The sequence below is a fragment of the Panthera leo genome, chromosome A3 (assembly GCF_018350215.1).
Source record: "Panthera leo isolate Ple1 chromosome A3, P.leo_Ple1_pat1.1, whole genome shotgun sequence".
In the NCBI taxonomy this organism is placed as follows: Eukaryota; Metazoa; Chordata; class Mammalia; order Carnivora; family Felidae; genus Panthera; species Panthera leo.
The window spans coordinates 57,422,237-57,443,125 of record NC_056681.1 but is presented as its reverse complement, the minus strand read 5'-3'; the positions used below and the strand labels follow the sequence as shown (position 1 = coordinate 57,443,125).

General features: G+C 41.0%; 1 non-coding gene across 1 annotated transcript; it reads right to left on the bottom strand.

The window, feature by feature from the left end:
- Positions 1-3,779: 3,779 nt before the first annotated feature.
- LOC122216714 lies at positions 3,780-3,885 on the bottom strand. The gene has a single exon (XR_006201067.1). It is a non-coding gene; the product is annotated as a U6 spliceosomal RNA (small nuclear RNA).
- Positions 3,886-20,889: the final 17,004 nt, after the last annotated feature.

Below are 20,889 nucleotides of genomic sequence, written 5' to 3'. Positions count from 1 at the left end.
GCCCTGCGTTAGGCTCCATGCTGACAGCTCAGAACCTGGAGCCTGCTTCAGATTCTATGTCTCCCTCTCTCTCTGCCCCTCCCCCCGCTCATGCTCTATCTCAAAATAAATAAAAAACATTACATTTTTAAAAAAATTTTGATAGAAATTGCCAAATTGTCCCCTAAATACGTTATATCAGTTTACATGCTAACCCACAGAATAGGAGAATGCTTTCCACACCCTTAGTAACAATACTCACTATGGATGCTGTAACTTTTTTTGCCAGTCCTATACCTAAAAGAAACTACATCTCCATGCCGAATCAATTTGATATTCCTCAATTAAGAATGAAGTTCTAGTTGACATTTGTCAATTTTGGGCTGCCAGCTCCCACTGTCAGTCCTTTTCATCCTTCCCAGGCACCCAAGGATTAATTACCCTTTGGAGAACTGCACCTCCCTGCATCTTTGGGTTAGGATGTAGAGTGTAAGTCTTCCTATGGAAACTGTGGGGTCCAAATCACCCAACTCCCCACTCAGAAAAGCTAGGGGGGTCCCATGCAGGGGACAGTCCTTGGGACATTTGGACCCTCTGGGGGATGCTGATACTTGGGAGAATGACCCACGAGCAAGAGCGCTGGTTGAAGCCATAGCCATCATGGGGGCAGCTGCTGTGTCAGTGTCCCTTACCTATGCTGTGACTCTGACTGTGGTTCTTACCACACAGCACCTCAGAGCTTGGTGGCCATGGTCCAGTTTGGAATATAAGCTGTTAACCACTCTGAGCGCCAGCTGTCTCTCCAGTGCATCCATTTCCTCTTTGAGGAAATCAATGTATTCCTTCTGCTTGAAACCAGGAACGCTGGCACAATTGTAGAGACAGGTTCCATCTAATTTTCCTCTAAATAGCGAATCTGTTAAATAGTGAGTCTTTCCAGTGCATGAAAACGATTTGATCATGGCTTATGTACAATTTCCTCAGGAATTTGAAAGGAACAGCTTTGAATCCAAATGACAGCCCTGCCTTAGTTTAAAGCTAGGTTCTCTTTTCTGCTTATTATGGATCTTTGATAAGAAATACAATTGCTGAGAAGTCTGTTTTGCTTGCTGTTTGCTATGAGCATTGTGAGACCTTTCCTGATTGTAACCCGCTGTAGAATGGGCTGTAAAACTTCCTAAATGTAGTCTGATATGTAATGGAATGAGTGATTGTATACAAACTAACCTTCTCGCTTCTGTAAACCTGCCTGCTTTGCACATTCCTCACCTACCCCCTTCCCCCTTTCTTCCTCCCGCCACAAGTAAAAAACCTCCCCTGTGCTATTTGTCTCTGTCTATAAAAACGCTATACCAACCCTATTCGTGGCCTCTTGTGTCACCGGCGACGAGTGCGCAGAGGACCAGGTTCGAACCTGCAATAAACAACCCTTGCCGCTTGGTTTTGACTTACGACTCTGGTGGTCTTTTGTGGGAGGTTTTGGAACTTCAGGCATTACAAATTCACCTATGGTATTACGCAAAGTACTCAATCTAAATTACAAAGGGAGAATGATCAAAGTGGACCCATCTAGAAGGCAGTAGTATCGACTCTCGTTAAGGGGGCTCCTGGGTGGCTCTGTCAGTTAAGCATCTGACTTCTGCTCAGGTGATAATCTCACGGTTTGTGGGGTCCAGCCCTGCATCATGCTTTGTGCTGACAGCAAGGAGCCTGCTTGGGATTCCCTCTTTCCACTCTGGAACATAGGAAGGAGAACTGAAGCTTGTCGATCTCCGGGTTCCAAGGTCAGTGGCATAGGAATACTTTTCATTTCAGTTGATGAGCTAGTGTGGAGGATCAGAACGTGCCATCCCCAAATGTGCAGCTTTGGTACAACGGAGAATCAAGAGATGCAGAAAGAAGCCTTTTCAGAACTTCTCTTATCTGACTCAAAGCAGAAACTTCTGAAAATGAGAACTGCCCCAAATCCCCTCTCCCGGAGAAGCTCTATGGTCACGCAGAAAGAAGGAAAACCAGCACTGAAGTGGACCTGTGCAACCAAACCTTGCTAAAGTGGCCCTTCCTTTCCACTGGTTTCTCCCACATTGCCTTCCCACAGTTGGAAGTCCCTAGAAGCCAGAAACCCTTTCCCTGTGTCTTGTCACTTCCCTACAAATTTGTCCTTCTTTGTTAAGATGCCATTTAGGTGCAAGTTCAAACCACCTCTTTGAATTACCCAGCACTGAGTTTCTCCCACATGCATGCATGCTGCCCACGTTAACAAGCTCTGTTCTTCTCTTGTTCATCGGTCCTTTGTCAGTCTATTTTCAGGCTCCAGCTGGAGACCCTGGGAGGGGATGGGGAAGAGGCTTTTTTCCCTTCCTTACACTAGCACCAAAGACAGTACCAAACAAAAATATCTGCGCCTCGTGAATAGATGCAGCTGCCCATGGTCCGATGTTCTGAGCCCAGGTGCAGAGCCCAGGTGAAAGCCATTCGATTCAAGGAAACCTGAAGTCTCGAGAGTTCTAAGTGTGTACCCCGTTGGGCAGGAAAGCGTCGAGTGAGTCTCAAGAGTCTACCTATTGCACGCCAGCTTGTACAGCAATGTCTTGCCACCAAAATTGTAGTCTCCTGTATCCTCTGTGGGCTTCAGCGTTCTTCTTACTCCAGGAGATCTCACTGTGGCTGCCTCAGGACCATCTGTAGCAGCCATTCATTTCACAAATACTATGTGCCCTCCATAAAAAGCACTGTTTCCTTTTGTTATTAAATGGTGTGTATGGAGAGCACCTTCCCTTATCAAATGGTTACAAAACACTGCAACTTCCCTTTTGAAGTGTAGTTTGAGTTTTCATTATTTCTCTTTGTTTTTCTGTATGTGTGTCTCTTTCTTTCTCATCTATGTATATATCTTCGCCATCCCCTTTGGCCAGAACAATCTTTTACAGATGTAGCTGTATAATTTACGTACAATACATAGATCTTAAGGACTCATTCTGAAGAGTTTTGTCAATGGCATACACCCATTTAACCACAACCTATGGAAATAGAAAACATTTCCAAAACCCCAGAAAATCCTCTCAAACTTCTTTCTGGTCAGTTCTGCACTATTTCCTGTCAGGGAAAACAACAACAACAACAACAACAACAACAACAACAACAACTCTAGTTTCTAGCACATAGATTTGTTTTGCTTATACTGAAAGTCATACGAATTGAATCACACAATTCGTGGTTTTTTGGTGGAGGGGGCTTGATATAATGTTTCTGAAGTTGATCCAAATTGTTGTGTGTGTCAGTAGTTCATTTCTTTTTACTAAGAAGTATTCTACTCTATGAGTTTACCACAATGTGTTAGTCCATTCACCTGTTGATGGTTATTTGGGCCATTTCGAGTTTGAGGCAATTATGAGTAAGGCTACTATGAACATTCTTCTCTACGTCTTTTTGTGTACACATCGTCCTTACTTCTTTACTGTTTACTTTACGTAAAGTAACTGTTTAACTTTACAAGAAATTGCAAAGGAGTTCTTCCGTGTGGTTGGACATTCCTCGACATCTACCCACAATAGATGAGACTTCTAGTCACTTCAGATACTCACAAATGTCTGTTTTGTTAGGTGTTTTGAGAATAGCCCACTAGCACCTGTGAAAGGTATCTCACCATGGTTTTAATTTGCATCCTCTTATGGTTAATGACGTTGAGCACGTTTTCATTTGCTTACTGGCTATTTGCATACCGTGTTTTGTGAAATATTTGTTCAAGTGTGGGGGGGTGTCATTTTAAATTGGGTTGTTTGTACTTTTTATTATGAGGGTTTTTTTTTATGTGTTTTGCAAATTTGCATGTCATCCGTGTACAGGGGTCATGCTAATCTACTCTGCGTCATTCCATTTTAGTAGATGTGCTGCCAAAGTGAGCACAGTTCTTTATGTATTTTGGATTCGACTCTTTCGTTAGATGTATGTACCGTAAATATTTTTTCCAAAACTATTACTTTTTAATGGACAACGGCAAGTACGTTTCATAACCATCTGTGGAATACCCAAACATTCAAGTAGCAGATAGACCAGGCAGTTACTGCCACCACAAAAGTTTGGTATAAAAAACTATTCTAGAACATAGTGACTTCAAACAATAAGCATTTATATAGAAACCAAGGCTACAAGTCAGTTGGGGTCAGCTGACCTAGGCTGGGGTCAGCTGAAGCACCTTGGCTGCATCATTTTGCTCCCTGGGTCTCATACTCTCCTCCTGGAACCAGTGCATTGGCACAGCCATATTCTTTTCATGGCGGCGGCTGAGGCACAAAGAAACCAGCAGAAACGTGTAAGACCTCTTGGGTCTTAGACTCAGACCAACACTGTGTTACTTTCACATCTACCTGTGGACCAAAGCATCTGTCATGGTTGAAATCAGAGCTGAGGTGGGAAACGTGCCCTGCCCATGGTTAGTAAGCTTTGCAAAATTACTTGACAAGTGGCATAGATACAGGGAAAAGCGAAGAATAAGACTCAGTGAAATCTGTTGCAAACATGTAAAAGTCGTAAGTGTGTAAACACATTTTTAAAGAATTTATGATGGAAAAGAGACATTAGGAATAATCCATCGACCATTTTGCCCTCATAACTGCCTTGCTGAGTGTTTGATTTCCCTCCCTCAGCCCAACTTATTCTATTTAGTATTCAACTAGTCCTAAAACCATTTATTTACAAATTCAGGAATTTATTCAATAATTATTTAGAATATTTCCTCTATGCCAGGTACTGGGTGCCAGGTTCTAGAACCACAAGAGTGATCAAGACAGACAGAACTTATGAAATTCAACGTTGGATACAGACAACTGAGTAGGAAATTTCAGTTCAGTAGGATGCTTTAGGGGGCCATTGGAAGGACAGCTTACCCAGAGTCATGGTGTGAAGGTTTTACAAAGAAAATGAGATCTAAGCTAAAGCCTAACCAACAAATGGAGGGCAAGCTGACTTAGAACTGACAGTAGGTAGATGCAGTTTGAGTGGAGTTTCAGTGGAGAGGTGACCGTGGCCCAGAATGAAGAGTGGATGGAAGACATAGGGAAACAGGAGGCAGGGAGGCTACTGCAATGTCTAAGCTGGAGGAAGCAGGGCATCAACCAGCGTAGACGCAGCGGAGGTGGAGACATGTGGATAGATTCCAGTGATATTTTGGAGCCCCGGGGGAAGGGCTTGGAGTTTTACTCTGTCTAGGATGAGGGAGAGTGAGAAATCAAGAATAGTGCCCAAGTTTCATGACTAATCCAACAGATGGTTTTATAGTTAATGAAATCAGAATTAGAGGAAAGGGTCATGTTGGATTGATAGGGGGAATAGATAAAAAATTTTATTCTAAAATATTGAGTTACCTGTGTTAAAAGATAAGCTGAGGTATGTTAAATATTTTCAGAGCTTATTTAAGCAAAAGTCAATTCAAATCAGGTGGCATCCAATCTAAAAGACAGAGAGAAGCTCTGAGGAACCTTACAAAATGGAAGACTTACATGGGCAGAAAGGAGTTGGAACAAGGAAGGTGGGAAAGAGGCACATTAGCATGTGCAAAGTTATGGCAGGGTTACTTTCCTTTGGGGGATGACAGGGCTTTCTTTGGCAGATTACCTAATTAGTGCCGGTTAGGTGATTCCTGATGGACTGGTTTAAGATTCCATTTCTGGGAGAGCTGAGACTGTAATTAAATTAAGTCTTGCTTCCGTGACATGGGACTTAGCAGAAGTGCCTCTGTTTGGGGCCTACTATCTCATTTTTCACACTTGTGAGATATCCAGGAGGCACTGTTTTGCAGTTAGAGGTAAACATGAGCCTGAAATTTAGTAGAGAATTTAGGGCTGGTGGTAGATTTATGTGTCATGGGTATATCGGACTTGGACACCAGCAGAGAAGGTGAAAATGCTCATGGAGAATACACGAAGAGGGCGGAATGAGGAAGGATATCAGCCAACAGCTCAACAAGGAAAGGGCGGGCAGGCGAAGGGATCTTGCCAGGGAAGCTAAGAATGTGCAGTCAAAGCCATAGGAAGGAAGATCATGGAGGAAGAGTGTATGCCTGCTTTCAGGGAGGGAGAGACTAAATGGCAAAGAACAAGAGAAAAATCAATATGGTGATGGTCCTGATAAGACCCAAGGGAATGAAATTCGAAGCTCAGATACAAGAACAAAATTTGGGTAGGAATTGCCCCCCACCCCCACCCCCCAGTAGGACAAGATAAAGAGACAGTATGGAAACAAATGAACGGTTGATACGGTGTGGGTGAGAGGGTTCTTGATGGTTTCTCTCTCTCTCTCTCTCTCTCTTTAAGGAGGATAGAGTGGTATGGGAAGGAGGTGAAGCATTATTCTTTAGGAAAGTGAAGGTTTGAAAACAAAAACAAAAACAACAACAAAAATTGGGAGAGAAAATGAAGAAAACCTCATTGTTCTCCCGGCAGCGTTAAGGTCCCAGGAGTGGTGGGGGACTGTGAATTTGTCATGTCTCACATCTTAATGACTTTGCTGTTTTCCACCAGACTTGGGAACACACAAAGAAAAAGCAGACATTCGGCTTGATTTACTCAGGTGGAGGAGAGACACCAAGAACGTGCCAGACACATTTCGTTCAGCGGCAAGCTGATCACCTCTTCACCGCTAACGCCCCTCAGTGAAGAACAACCAGAAGAATTTTCAATTTAAAAATAAATCCAAATATTTGTCTTCATATTATCAATGCTGTGGTATATTCTGAACATATTGAGAAATTGAAGAGCATGTATTTGTGTCTGCTTCTTTTGATTTCTGTAGTGTCATATAATATTTTAATATTCAGTGTTCGTCAAAGTGTTTTAGATATGATACTGTTTCTTGAGGGAAGTGGGGATACTTTATACATTAAGCACACAGAACAAAAAATGTACTTACCTTGCCTCCCTTTGTGAAGTGCAGTGCCTGCCAGAAGAACAGCGGAACAAGAGATTTGAGGATATTGGATTTCTTTTGCTCGAAACCAACTCCTTATTTTGTATTTTTGAAATTTTTCTTGGAATTGATTGAAAAAAATCAGAATTTTAGTTACTTTTTAAAATGTTTTATTTATTTTTGAGAGGGAGAAAGAGAGAGCATGAGCAAAGGAAGGAGCAGAGACAGAGAGGGAGACACAGAATCCGAAGCAGGCTCCAGGCTCTGAGCTGTCAGCACAGAGCCCGATGCGGGGCTCGAACCTGCGAACCGTGAGACCATGACCTGAGCTGAAGTCAGATGCTTAACTGACTGAGCCACTCAGGAGCCCCCAGAATTCTAGTTATTTTTTATCAGCTTCCCCAAAATAATCAACTCTTTGGTCAATAGTAAAGAAAGAAAAAATGGGTTTCCCATAACAATGCATGTTCAGTTGCTGTCTCTTGTTGATATTCTTATGTTTGTTTCCAGGTGACTTCAATGGCCATGGTGAATTTATTTGCTGATCTTATTCTCTATGTCTGATACCTAGGGACATATCCTGTATATATGCTAATTTACCGTGATACTTCAAAAATTTTTGAAAAAAAATCATATGGACCAATGTTTACTATGTTAAGTCATCCAATTAAGAGATACACCTTTAAATGGGTGTCCTTTCAACCACAGCCTTTTGGATCAAGGCACAACCATGCCTGATGATCAAGCCGATATTCCCACTTTGTAGAGTGTAATACATCTCAGGACAGAAACACACTGAGATGTTGATGGAAAACAGGAGCGTTCCTTTAAATTAATAAGTTACGATAAAGCATCTTTATCAACCACAGTCATGAGTTATTTACACAGGCAGCAATTTAGGTATAAAAGGTAGAACCCAAGTACCACTAGAGGAATGTAGGTCTACTTACAGAGAAACTACATCATCTGATGAAAAGATGTATACCAGAAGGCTCCTCTTAGTACAGCCCGAATAGAGGAATGGGTTTTACAGCTTTGTTTGACATCTATGAATTAAACAACAGGTCTTAAAAACAGGTTTATAAAAACTGGTTCTTAAACAGTGGAAGCCGGATTGCACCGTAGGCATTCTTGAAGAGTAACCTACCTCTCACCTTGAGTTGAATATACACAAGGGGAATGAGCCAGACCACTTCATATATTTTGGTTGGCTTCACAACATATCTATGACTCAGGCAGTGAGTCATGGCAATTGTTAAGGATGATTTAAATATAAGCCAAAAAGTGTGTTCTTGTGAACGCAGCTTGACCACTCATTTCAGGTAAATGGACATGTCCTTTTTTCCCCTTTGATGGCTAAGTTCCAGGTTTTCCTTGTCATTTTTACAAGCCTGGATCCTATAATATCACCTCTCTAGGACTGTGGCAAGGGAGCCTCATGATAGGAAGAAGCTGAGAAGAATCCAAGGGCACTTCCTGACCAGATGAAATACAATAAAAGCCTGGAGCCAGGGGACATGGAGTGGATTATAAAGAAAATTATAAAGAAAAGCAACACTTCCTTTGTTTAGATGCAGAAAAGTTGTGTGGCTGGAGAGAGAGAGAGAGAGAGAGAGAGAAGTTAGATATAGTTTTGTTGTCATCAGATTGTCATTGAAATGTTTTAAGTTTGTTTATTTATTTTGAGAGAGAAAGAAAGCATGAGCCAGGGAGGGGCAGAGAGAAAGGAGGAAGAGAGAATCCTAAGCAGGCTCCTCCTCAATGCAGAGCCCACGCGGGGCTCGAACTCATGAACCGTGAGATCATGATCTGAGTGGAAGTCGGATGCTTAACTAACTGAACCACTCAGGCACCCCTGGATTGCCATTTAATTCTTACACATGGCTTTATATATGTGTGCATGTGTATACCTGTGTATCTGAGGGGAAAGACAGATTAGAGAGAGGGAAGGGGAAGAGGCAGACGGACAAGGAAGAAGGAAGAGGAGAAGGAAAGGAAAAGAAGGAAAAACAGAAGGAGGAGAAAAGAGAAGGAAAATAGAGATATATCAGGAGAAAAATCTATGAAAAGCACATGGCAGAGTCCCTGCCAATCCTAAGGTGTGATTTCGGTTTCCTTACTCTCTTTTGCAGAGATATAAAGAGGAGGACAAAACACATAAACATATAGACTTGTATTTAAGCATGTGTATTACACCTGCAAATACAATTCATAATATGGACTTTACATACAAGTAGAGAGTCTCACAGAAATCGGAGCATGACTGTCCTACTTCATTCATCCAGATGACTACAAAATTTTCCACTTGTCAATAGACAGCTACATGAAGTTTGAGAAAGAGTAAGGACATCATTAAGTGAGTAAATACAGAATGGGGGAAAAAACTGGGTTGAGATTTCTTTCCTGACTTTATTTCCTCCCTATCAACAACTATGGAGATTCTTATCACAGCTGACCTTTGTTCCTATGCTTTTACCAAGTGGGAACACTCGTCCTTGGGCACTGAAGCCTCCATACAGCTGTTTTCCCTAAGAGGTGCAGGCAAGGTTATGGGTCTTGAAAATAGGGCACAGAAGGCAGCAGGTGCTGCGGTCCATACAGGCCCTTATTGGCTTTCCTTGCTGAGAATCCAGGCCATGGCTGATGTAGGGGTGTGTGTATGTGTCACGGAATCAAGTTCTTGGATTTAGCCAGATTTGATTTCAACTTCTGAGTGAGCCTGTATTTTCATGGCAGATCAGCAATAACTTCACAATTCTTTCTCTGCAGGTAGAAGGTAGACCAGGCTGTTCTGTATTCTTTGGGATCAGAAAATTCATTTTACTTTCTCCTCTGTCCTTAGCTAATTCTGTCCTCTGAAATCTCACCCTCTTTGATAAAAACATAATATTTCATAATGACAGTCCAGTAGTATGGAATCTCATTATGTCTCAACAGCATCTGTGATTATGTTTTATTCATGTAATATCTTTATTTAGATGACACATTCATAAGGAAAATTTCTAGTTAATCCCAGATAGATACCCAGAAATGTTCAAGGTATGTTAAACTGGTTGGACCATCATGCTACCAGGATTATTAAGCTGAATGGGAAGTGATCAAGTTACAAGTCAGGAGGTCAGAATTCTTTTTTTGGATATGGCACTGATTTTTTTTTTTTTATTAATTCAGTGCATTTTTTTAAGAACTCATTCTCTTCTGTAAATGCAGGCGTTGGACTGTGTGTGTGTGTGTGTGTGTGTGTAGTTTTTTTTCCCATAAGAGGAAGACCCAGCTCTTTCTTTTTCAGACCCTTCCTTTTCTGGTCAGATACCCAGAGACTTGTTAGTGAAAGAAGGGAAATTGGAGATGCTATTCCTTAGAACTGACATATTGGGGAACCGGGGTGGCTCAGTTGGGTCAGCGTCTGACTCTTAGTTTTGGCTCAGGTCATGATCTCATGATTTGTGAGTTCGAGCCATAGGTCAGGTTTTGAGCTCACAGCGCAAAGCGTGCTTGGGATTCTCTTTCTCCCTCTCTGTTTACCCCTGTCCCGCTTGCTCTCTCTGACTCTCTCAAAAATAAATAAACTTAAATTTTTTTTTTTTTAAAAAGAATGGACATATGGACATTTCACTTATGTGTCTCCTTCTACTATTTAGCATTGTGGGGACTGTCACCCCCCATTGCAAGCATTACTGAAAAGGCACCTGACCCCTTCCGTTTCAGTGATTCGACTGGCTTCAGTTTATTCATCTGGCTCATACCTGTGATGTAACAACTAAACACAAACATCCAGGAAAACAGGGTCCAGGCCAGTGTAACTTTGCACAGGCAGCTGCTTTGGTGGCCATAGTGTATGTTTTCCTATTAAATGTTTGTTGGAAGTCCTTTCTGCTAACGTTTGGTTTCAAGGACTACACAGGGTTCCTGGATAATTGAACCGTTAACTCCTTAGCGTGGTAACTGCGTCCATGTTTTTGAGTAGTTGGAAATGAATCCGATTAGGCACGAATTTAATCTAAAACTCAAACCTGCATAGGCCTGAATTTAAATCTAAATAGGCCTAAAATTTAGTTTAGTAAAACTTAAACTATTTTATTTGCAGATCTAATTGGAGTTAGCGATTCTTTTTTTTTAATGTTTACTTATTTATTTTGAGAGAGAGAGAGCAGGGAAGGAACAGAGAGGGGAGAGAGAAAGGCTCAAGCTGGTTCTGCTCTGTCAGCGCAGAGCCCCACAAGAGGCTTGATCTTACCAACCTTGAGATCATGACCTGTGCTGAAACCAAGAGTCAGAAGCTTAACTGCCTGAGCCACCCAGGTGCCCCTCAAGTTTGTGATTCTTGATGTCCAATGTATCTTTTTTTTTTAATGTTTATTTGTGTGTGTGTGTGTGAGAGAGAGAGAGAGAGAGAGAGAGAGAGAGAGGGAGAGAGAGAGAGAGAGAGAGGGAGAGAGAGAGAGAGAGAGAGAGAGAGAGAGAGAGAGAGAGAGAGAAAGCATGAGCAGGGGAGGGGCAGAGAGAAAGGGAGACACAGAATCAACTCAAAGCAGGCTCCAGGCTCCAAGGCGTCAGCACAGAGCCCCATGTGGGGCTTGAACCCATGAACTGTGAGATCATGACCTGGGCAAAAGTCAGATGCTTAACCGACTGAGCCACCCAGGCACCCCGATGGCCAATGTATCTGTACATTCAAAGGAAAATGGTAGGTTCAGAACACAATATAAACTGGTGCTTTGGCCAATCACCCTTCACCCCGTTATTTTTATTTCCTTCTGGTTATTTCCATAAGTGCCTAAGTAATTAGAAAAATGGAAGTAAGAGCACAAGCTGATTTTGAATCATTGAAAATTTAAGTCCCTTAAATCTATAAAGGCAAAGAATTTCATTTCCTCACCACATCTGTGAAGAGGTTATATTTTCACCATTTCAGACCAGCATAATTTATGTACGTGAAATGATACCAAGTCTAAATATATATTCTTGTAGTGCCTGGTTGGCTCAGTTGGTTGACTATCTGGCTCTTGATTTTAGCTCAGGTACAGTTTGTGGGACTGAGCCCAGCATCAGGTTCCCCTGTGACAGCGTAGAGATTGCTTGAGATTCTGTCTCTCCTCTCTCTCTGCCCTTTTCTCCACTTGCATACTTTCTCTCTCAAAATAAAACATTTAAAAATTATATATATATATATATATATATATATATATATATATATATGGATTCCAATGAATCCTAAGAATATACATATATATGTATATATGTGTGTATATATACACATATATATACATACACATATATTTGTACGTATATATGTACGTATATATACACACATATATACGTACATATATATTTGTATATATATTCATATATACATACATATGTACGTACATGTATTCGTATATTCATATATATGTACATATATATGTACATATTTATGTATATATATGTAAATATATACATATCTGTGTGTGTGTATATCTATCTATCTATCTATCTATATATCTATATATGTATATTCTTAGGATTCATTGGAATTCAGATAGGACCCAAGTGTTATTGAGCAGTATCAATGGTCATCAGGCACTATGCCATGTGATACTGGAGCTTCCAGGGCCCTCCAGGGACTATGTAGGGAGGAGAGTTGATATTTATTTAGAGTGTGCTCTATTCAGACTGCACTGGGTACTTAACCATACATTTTTGCAATCAATCCTGACAGCAGCTCTCCAAAGTAGACACCATTACTCTAATTTCATATATGAAGAAATAAAGAAATGGAGGTCTGTGAAGTTGTAAAAATGTACCTACATAGGGCCTGTCATAAGTATCATACACATTCATGATTAGTGTGGGTTTGGTTTTTGGTTTTTTTTTTTTGCCACTCACCCATTTGCATGTGTATATCACTTTTTTTCAACTAACTCTAGGATAGAAAAGGTATTCACACTTATAAAATGAAAGAACAATTCAAGATAGAAATATGATCAGTAAGGGTATAAAATTTATGTGAAACCATCACAGGAATGTTAATAGTAATAAACACCGAAAAACAATTAAGTCTAATATTTGGTCAACTACTCTAGAGAAGGGAATATTTATAGAAGGGTAATTTTACTTCCTCAATAGAATTCTTAGGAGGGGCACCTGGTTGGCTCAGTTGGATGAGTGTCCAACTCTTGATTTTGGCTCAGGTCATGATCCCAGGGTCCTGGGATTGAGCCCCTCATCAGGCTCTGTGCTCAGCACAGAGATTCTTGAAATTATCTCCTTCTCTCCCTCTGCCCCCTCCCCATGCTCTCTAAATAAATAATAAATAAATAAAAATAAATAATAAAAAAAAGAGTTCTTAGGAAATCTCAATGCAACATGACATTGCATTTTTAGAAATTTGCATAGTGATTATGCACATGTGAGTCATTTATATTGATGAAGTCATCCTGCCCTTCATCAACGAATCTCTCTTTGCATGTTTTTAGTCTGTTTGTCTATTTTATCAGTCACACACTGTTACAATACATAAGAGAGTTCTATTGTTACCACTATCATCATTATTTTAATATAGGAAACTACTTAGTGTATATGTTGTTATATATACCTGTTAGTTGGCCTAAGTTATACTTATCTCTTTAAAGCTATTACATTATTTTTCATAAAATTATTCTAACCTAGAAGAGCATTCAGTATACTAGATGCATATCATAAAATATGCATTTAAAATTAGTGTCAGGGAGTAAAACTTTCTTGATATTGGAAACTTGATTTCTGTGGAAGCCATGTCAAGTATCTTTGCAAACAGTGTATCTCGATAATCTCAATGCTCTAAACCCAGAAGGAGGAAAATGTTCTCTCTCTGACATTGTGGCATAAACAAGAAATATACACTGTTTTCTAAAATTGTGAAACTTGAAAGGCAAATAGTGTATTAATCAACTTAGAAGTGAAGCGCTGTCTGGTTCTGCATGAATTTCCAGTTTTCTTTCCAAGAAGGGATACAAGGAACCCCCTTAAGTGAGATGGTAGGAAATGTCTTTGTCCTGGTTTCTTATCATTCTTATTTACCAGGTTCGTCCATTTTGTACCTCCCACTGTCACAACAAATTTGATATCGAGTTGTTGTATATTTAAGGTTTAAAATACAAGGCTTTGACTCATTTGGAAACGTTTAAGAGGACTTCCCATGTCCTAGCCTCAGAGATCAGCCGTGCTCAGTTCTGGAACTCAGGTAGGTTGAGATGATTGCGCTATCAGTGCTCAGTTCTGGAACTCAGGTAGGTTGAGATGATTGCGCTATCAGTTTCATTTTAGGAGAGGAAAGGTTACTTTTGAATTGAAAATGTTTCATTTGTTGAAGGAGGATTTGCAAGAACTCCTTTGGAAAGAGTGACCTATACAGAGAAGCAAACACATTGCTATCCACCTGATCTGTTGTACCTAATTACTTTTATAATTTTCATTGAGGTTTTCACATAAATGGATTCTTTAATTTCCTTTCAAGTTAGTCAACTGATATCTTTTCTTTTTTTATTTTTTAAAAAAATCTTTATTTTTTTGGGGGCGGGGGGTGGGAAGGGGCAGAGAGAGGGAGACACAGAATCCAAAGCAGGCTCCAGGCTCTGAGCTGTCAGGACAGATCCCAACCTGGGGCTGGAACCCATGAACCAGGAGATCATGACCTGAGCCAAAGACAGATACCCAACCAACTGAGCCACCCAGGCGCCCTGTTAATTGGTATCTTAAACCAATGCCTTAGCATTGTCCCTCCCAGGGGTGAGCTGAGGGTAAGTTTCCCTCAGGAGGTTAAGTAGAGCAGGCACTGATTTTGGAATCAGAAGAGTATATTCTGAGAATCAGGACTCCGGGGACTCGACTTGAATGTATGCTTGCCTTCAGCCTTTACTCAAGATGATTCTGTTCATTTGCCCAACAATAGATTTTGACTGCAGACAAGTCTGACATACCAAGCAGTGTTGCTTTGAGGAACATATTCTATGAGATACTGTAAACTTCCATTATTTGCTAACCATATGAAAAAAAAAAAAAAAAGGATATTGTGGAAAACTCATCAATTGCTCCGAAGCAGACTGGTTCCACAACTCCAGAAGTCAACTACCAGAGTGAGCTGTCCTTGGCATTCCACACAGTCATTTTCACCTCAGGAGGAAGCCATGAGTGAATGTTACAATCTGGGAGGATGCTACCCAGACTCCTGAGTAGAAAAAGCCAGTTGCAAGTGAGGACTTGTATATCTTGGGGCTCAATGTCCTTCTCTTTACAAGGATGAGAAAAGCATGTAAGAAAGACCGAGGGAGAGTTTAGATGAAATCGCAAGGAGCACACAGTTGACAGAATGACAGACAGAATGAAAAAGAATTCTGTAAGAATTAAGTAGGACAGGACCAGGCAGCAATCAAGGCCATTCGCTGATTTTTTTCCACTCATTCAACCACTGGCTGAGCATCTACATGGTGTCTGCTCACTAGAAACTCACATTCCTAGAGGGGGAGAATGGGACAGGAATAAATGAATACAGGGAAGAGAGCCATAGATGATCACATAAGAAACTAATTAAGGGACATATAAAGTCTTCTGTAAGGATTTTTCTCTGTATAATATTCTCAGAATTCCAGAATTGACAAAACTACCTCTAAGTAATTTCTCTGACCAAGAAGGAAGTAGGCTCCCAGAACAAATCAGGGCTTTTTTTTTTTTTTTTTTTAAACAGCCTGGGTAAATTCTAGCTCAGATTAAGCATTGGAAATTAGTTGGAAATACTTTATGGTATTTAAATCTTGCTCTAAATTTGTACAGTTCTTACCATGCATCTATATGCTCATATTAGGGATAAGTTGTTATTTAATACAAAATAGCCCATTTTAGTCAAATACAGAATTCTGAAGAAATTCCAGGCCATGTCCCTGTGCAAAAATCAATTGTGATCTATGTTGGTTTGTAAACTTGAATCTATAAGGACGGTATCTCATGGGCTATTCGTTTGCTTCTAGAGTAGGGACTGCCTTTTTTTTTTTTTTAATTTTTTAAGTTTATTTATTTATTTTGAGAGAGAGAGAGAGAGAGAGAGCGCGCACAAGCTGGGGAGGTTCAGAGACAGAGGGAGAGAGAGAATCCCAAACAAGCTCCACACCATCAGTGCCAAGCCCCATGTGGAGCTCGAACTCATGAACTGTGAGATCATGACCTGAGCTGAGATCAAGAGTGGGACGCTTAACCCACTGAGCCACCCAGGCGCCCCGAGGCAGGGCTGTCTTTAAACTTGAATTACAATTTAAGATTTGTGCCAATCCATGAGAAAATGAGCTTCGTTAGTTAAAATACCTCCTATTGTACAATGATGGAAGTCTGTTACAAAGTCTAAAATAATTCAGTTGAATAATCATTTGTTGAATGAATAAATCAATATCTGAACACATTTCACAAATTACATTCACCTTTTGCAGCCCTTTTTCATAAATCAAAGTATACACGAAAATAAACAAATTCATTAATAAATTCAAATATTAAACACTCCACACTTTGGTGCCCTCCACATCTTTCTGGTTCACTCTTTCAAATACCCCCAATGGTATCAATCCTTGCCTTCACTGGCACCTGTAGTCCCTCAGTCCTACCTGACTTAAATGCCGTTAGACCATTGTACCACTCCCTTGTGTATGCACTCAATCACCTCCCTCTGTCCTACACGCCTGGTGAAACCACAACGTAGGTGAATCCGATCTCTGCCCACTACATGCCTGCACCTATACAAGAGAATGAACGTACAGAAAACACACAATTTATCTGACTGGTCCTTTTTATATGCCTGGTTGTAAGCTTCAAAGGAGCTCTAATTCTGCTTGTAATTCATAATTTATATGCCTACATGCCATTCACTCTTCCAATGTCCTTGAACCTATATTTTATATTTTCACTTTTCTCCTTAAATCTTCAATGCTTCACTCCCTAACCTCATTCTCACTGAAGAACTGAAGCAGTGAGACCAGAACGCGTTAATTTGTGCTGTCATCACAACTGCTCACCGACCTGTCTGTGCCCTCTTTTCTGTTGCCGCAGATAGACTGTCCTTGCTCCTAGCCACGCCGGATCCTTCCATCTGCACACTGGAAACCATCCCTCACATCTAACCAGGATAGTGCATCAGCAATTTTTCTGTTTCTCTTCTTTCCCCTGTCTCATGGGATCATGCTCATTACTAGGAAAACATGCTGTTGGTTCTCCAGGCTTTACAAATGTTTCTTTCTTTGAACCTGTTTCCGTCTAGCTATTGTCCCATTTATTTTCTTCCCCATACAGTAAAATCCTTGAAATCGATGCTTCTACTCACTGTCTCCAACTCCCGCTTCTTCAACCTGTCAGAATTTCACAGGTACTGCTGTACAAAACTTGTTCTTCTCCGGGTCCCCAAACCTCTACGTTTCTAAACCAAAAGCCCTGTCTTCCTTCTTATCTTACCCACGAGATGATAGATGCAGTCTTTGAAAAAGAGTCTGTCTTACTTCATGTGATCAGTAAATGTTAGCTATTGGTATTATATCTATTCTGTCATGGGTATATAATTCTCAAGGGAAAGATTCATATGGTCTATCTCTGTATTTCCTGTAGGAACAAACACTTAGCACACAGTAGAGTCGCAAAAAGTTAAATAAACACTAGAGGTTTGGTTGTATAAATAAATAAATAAATGGATGGATGGATGAATAAAAACAGAAGTCAAAGATAGGCAGGGCATAATGTAGCACACATGAAATTTTAGACTAATGTTATTTCCTTGAGATGTTTTCAGGTTTTTTTTTTTAATTTTTTTTTTCAACATTTATTCATTTATGAGAGACAGAGAGCACAGGCAGGGTAGGGACAGAGAGAGAGGGAGGCCCAGAACTGAAGCAGACTCCAGGCTCCAAGCGGTCAGCACAGAGCCTGACGCGGGGCTCAACCCCACAAGCTGTGGGATCATGACTTGAGCCGGAGTCAGACGTTCAACCAACTGAGCCACCAAGGCACCCCAAGATGTTTTCAGGTTTTAAGACTGATAAAGAGAATTATAGAAGCCAGGGACTGTTGGGAGAAGGGAGATTCAGAGGTACACACACTGGATTTCGCCTTGGAGAAGCACCGAGAATCCAGAGAAACAGTCCTTGGTGAACTGACTGGGCCAGAGTTCACATTGGTTGCAGCTGATGAGATTTTCTCAGAGTGAACTCTCATTAAATAAGACCTGCACAAGCATGCCTTTACAGTGACCTTTGGAGAGATAAATTAAAACTCAAAAAGCTTTAAGGACTTATTTCAGATCAAAGAGCAAGAGGAAGTGACTGAAGACGCTGGGATGAAGATGGGTGTTTTAAAGTCTGCTTTCTCTATTTCCAGGCTAGGGTTTGGGCAGATTTCCATCTCCAGTATGGTAGCAGTTGATTCACTTCCAGAATGCTAAATGAAATATACATTTGCAAGGGGATTCCTCATTCCCAGCTGCTTCTACAAGCATTTTCGCCATGATCCTGAAGAGTAGTGGTATACACTACCCCAAAACATGCCACTTTGGTATGTTGATTATTTTGAGCCGTGGACATTTGAAAAACAGCAGACGCAGGGGGAGGCTTTCTCCGAACTCCCTTTATCTGCCTAAAGACAGATTCTCCAGAAGGAAGTTGGCTGCTATACATCTTCCTAGGAGTTTCAGCAACCAGGAAAGATGGACTGGTCACAGGAAATTGACAGGAGACACACTGTGTCATGAACTGTTGGTGGTGTTTTGGAATGGTGGGGGCTCGAAGCTGACAGCCAAGAAGGAATTCTTGAAGATGTTTTTGGTGCAAAAAAGGTGATTTTTTTGGAGCACGGGGACAGGACATGCCCAGAAATGCTGCCCTGGGGTTAGGAAGAGTGGCTGGTTATATGTTATGGAGTTGGGGAGGTAAAGGCAAATGCAGGTTTCCAGAAGGACTTTGATATGCTAAAGAGGACTCCTAAAATAACTGAGGCCTTGCTATTAGTCACGCTAAGGTAGTTTTCCCTCCAGTAAGGCATTAACATGAAGACAGTTGGGGGTTCCTGGACTAAGATTATACTCTGTATATGCCTCAAGTATTTGTCAATGGGCTGCAGGTTATAAAGAAATTTAATTTCACCTGCTATTTCCTCTTGCCTTTGTTCCCCACATCACTATGGAGGGGAGGGTGGATATTAGGGGCTCCAGAAAAGTGAGCCTATAGGTTTCTGGAGATTAGGTTATTGATAAGATTGCCTTTTTCTTGTCATTTACTAAGACATTTGTAACTGATGGAGACCCGTGTTCTTCATGACTGTGATCTCTATCAGTTAACCACCATTTGTTTTCTTTCCTGGGCAGCCAGGAGTGCCTGAGGAATATCATACATATCCCACCTGGGGAGGGGGCGGTGCCAGCTTGTACTTTGTGCTAAGCTTGCCTTTTGCTCACTCATCACTATCATCTCCCATCTATTCCCTTACCCTCCCCTAAAAGGTCACATCTTCCCTCTACTTTCCCTACAAAGATGGCATTTCATCCTGGATTCTAAGCCACCCTGGAGAGATACTCATTTTTCCCTGGAGAGCTCTCATGTATGCACATAACAGGCACAAATGTTAATAAGCTTCTGTTTTTCTCTCGTTAATCTCAGCTGAAAATTCAGAAGGATACAAAAAAAAAAAAAGGTACAAAACGACTTTTAGTAGCAGGTGCCTAGCAACTTCAGAGGTTTACTTTATAAATATTTGTTGAATTGGTGAATGGGTGTGCCTTATATGTAATAATGGGATACTACTCAGAGGTTTCTGTGGGTTGTCTTTGGTTTTTTGATTGCTCTGCACCTCAGAATCAAGATATAGCAAGATAAAGGAGAGGGAGGCTCTCCCCCCACACCTGACATCACAGGGCCGAGGAGGGTGACATAGGATGTAGGTGTGTATCTCTTTTACACAAATGTGTTGGATTCAAACCCTAGATTTTATTTAAGCCTTCTAGAAAGAAACGTAAAGTTTATTATTACAAGACTTTTTTTTTTTTACAAAAGAAAAACAAGGCTCTGCAAAGCTTAGTAGTTGAATATCTGAAGACAGAATCTTCTTTTTAAATATACTAGGAGATTTCAATATGAAAAGTACCACGCTTGTTTATTTACCTTCAATTTGCAGCTTTTCAGACACCAAAACATTTCTCTGCTGAAATGAAACAAGTATCTCTGGCTAAAAAGAGAGAGGGAGAAGCATTTAATTCTGTGCACATAATAAAACATTCACACTACTGCATGATCCTTGCTAGGGCGGCTCTTTAAGAAATGGGCTTTAGGTTTTTGCTGAGAACTGTCTTTAAACAAACAAACAAAGCTAGTGCAGGCTTCAAGACTTGCAAATATAATAAAATTATCAAGTCAACACTCTTATGAGGGCTGACTTTATAAGCAAAGATTTGGAATTGAAATATCATTACAACATTAAGGGTTTGTAGTTGTACAATGCAGATTTCAAAGAAGGAGAAGTTAAAATATGAATATTATAAAAATATGTAAAAAGAATAAATAGTGTGAAATGTCAGTACTAACTCTTTTCCCTTACTAGGGACTCTGCGGCACCCTAGAGCTGAGCCCTTCGCCGCCCCCTGTCCCCGGAGCACGGAGCACGCATGCGCAGCAGACTGCAGCCCACGTTGCTGTCGCCAGTTTGCCAGTGGGGAGAGGACGGGCGCCACGCTGTGGTGCAGGGGAGCCACTGCCACCTGCAGACGGATCCCTTCCTCTGGTCAGCCTCCACTCTACCTCTGAAAAATCGGGGTGATACACAGGCTTTCTGGAGTTGTCTGCTAGGCTATAGAGATCCCCGCCTTCTCCTTCACACAGAAGTTCCTGGGGTTCAACTCTTACCGACTTCACCGAGCTCCAAACTCTGGGTAGCAAGGCAGCCAGTTAAATCCCAGATCCTCCCGAGCTTTCCAGGGCGAGGAGGGGATTTAAGAGCAGCCTTGCACTAGGATGATCCTCATCTTCCCTGCAG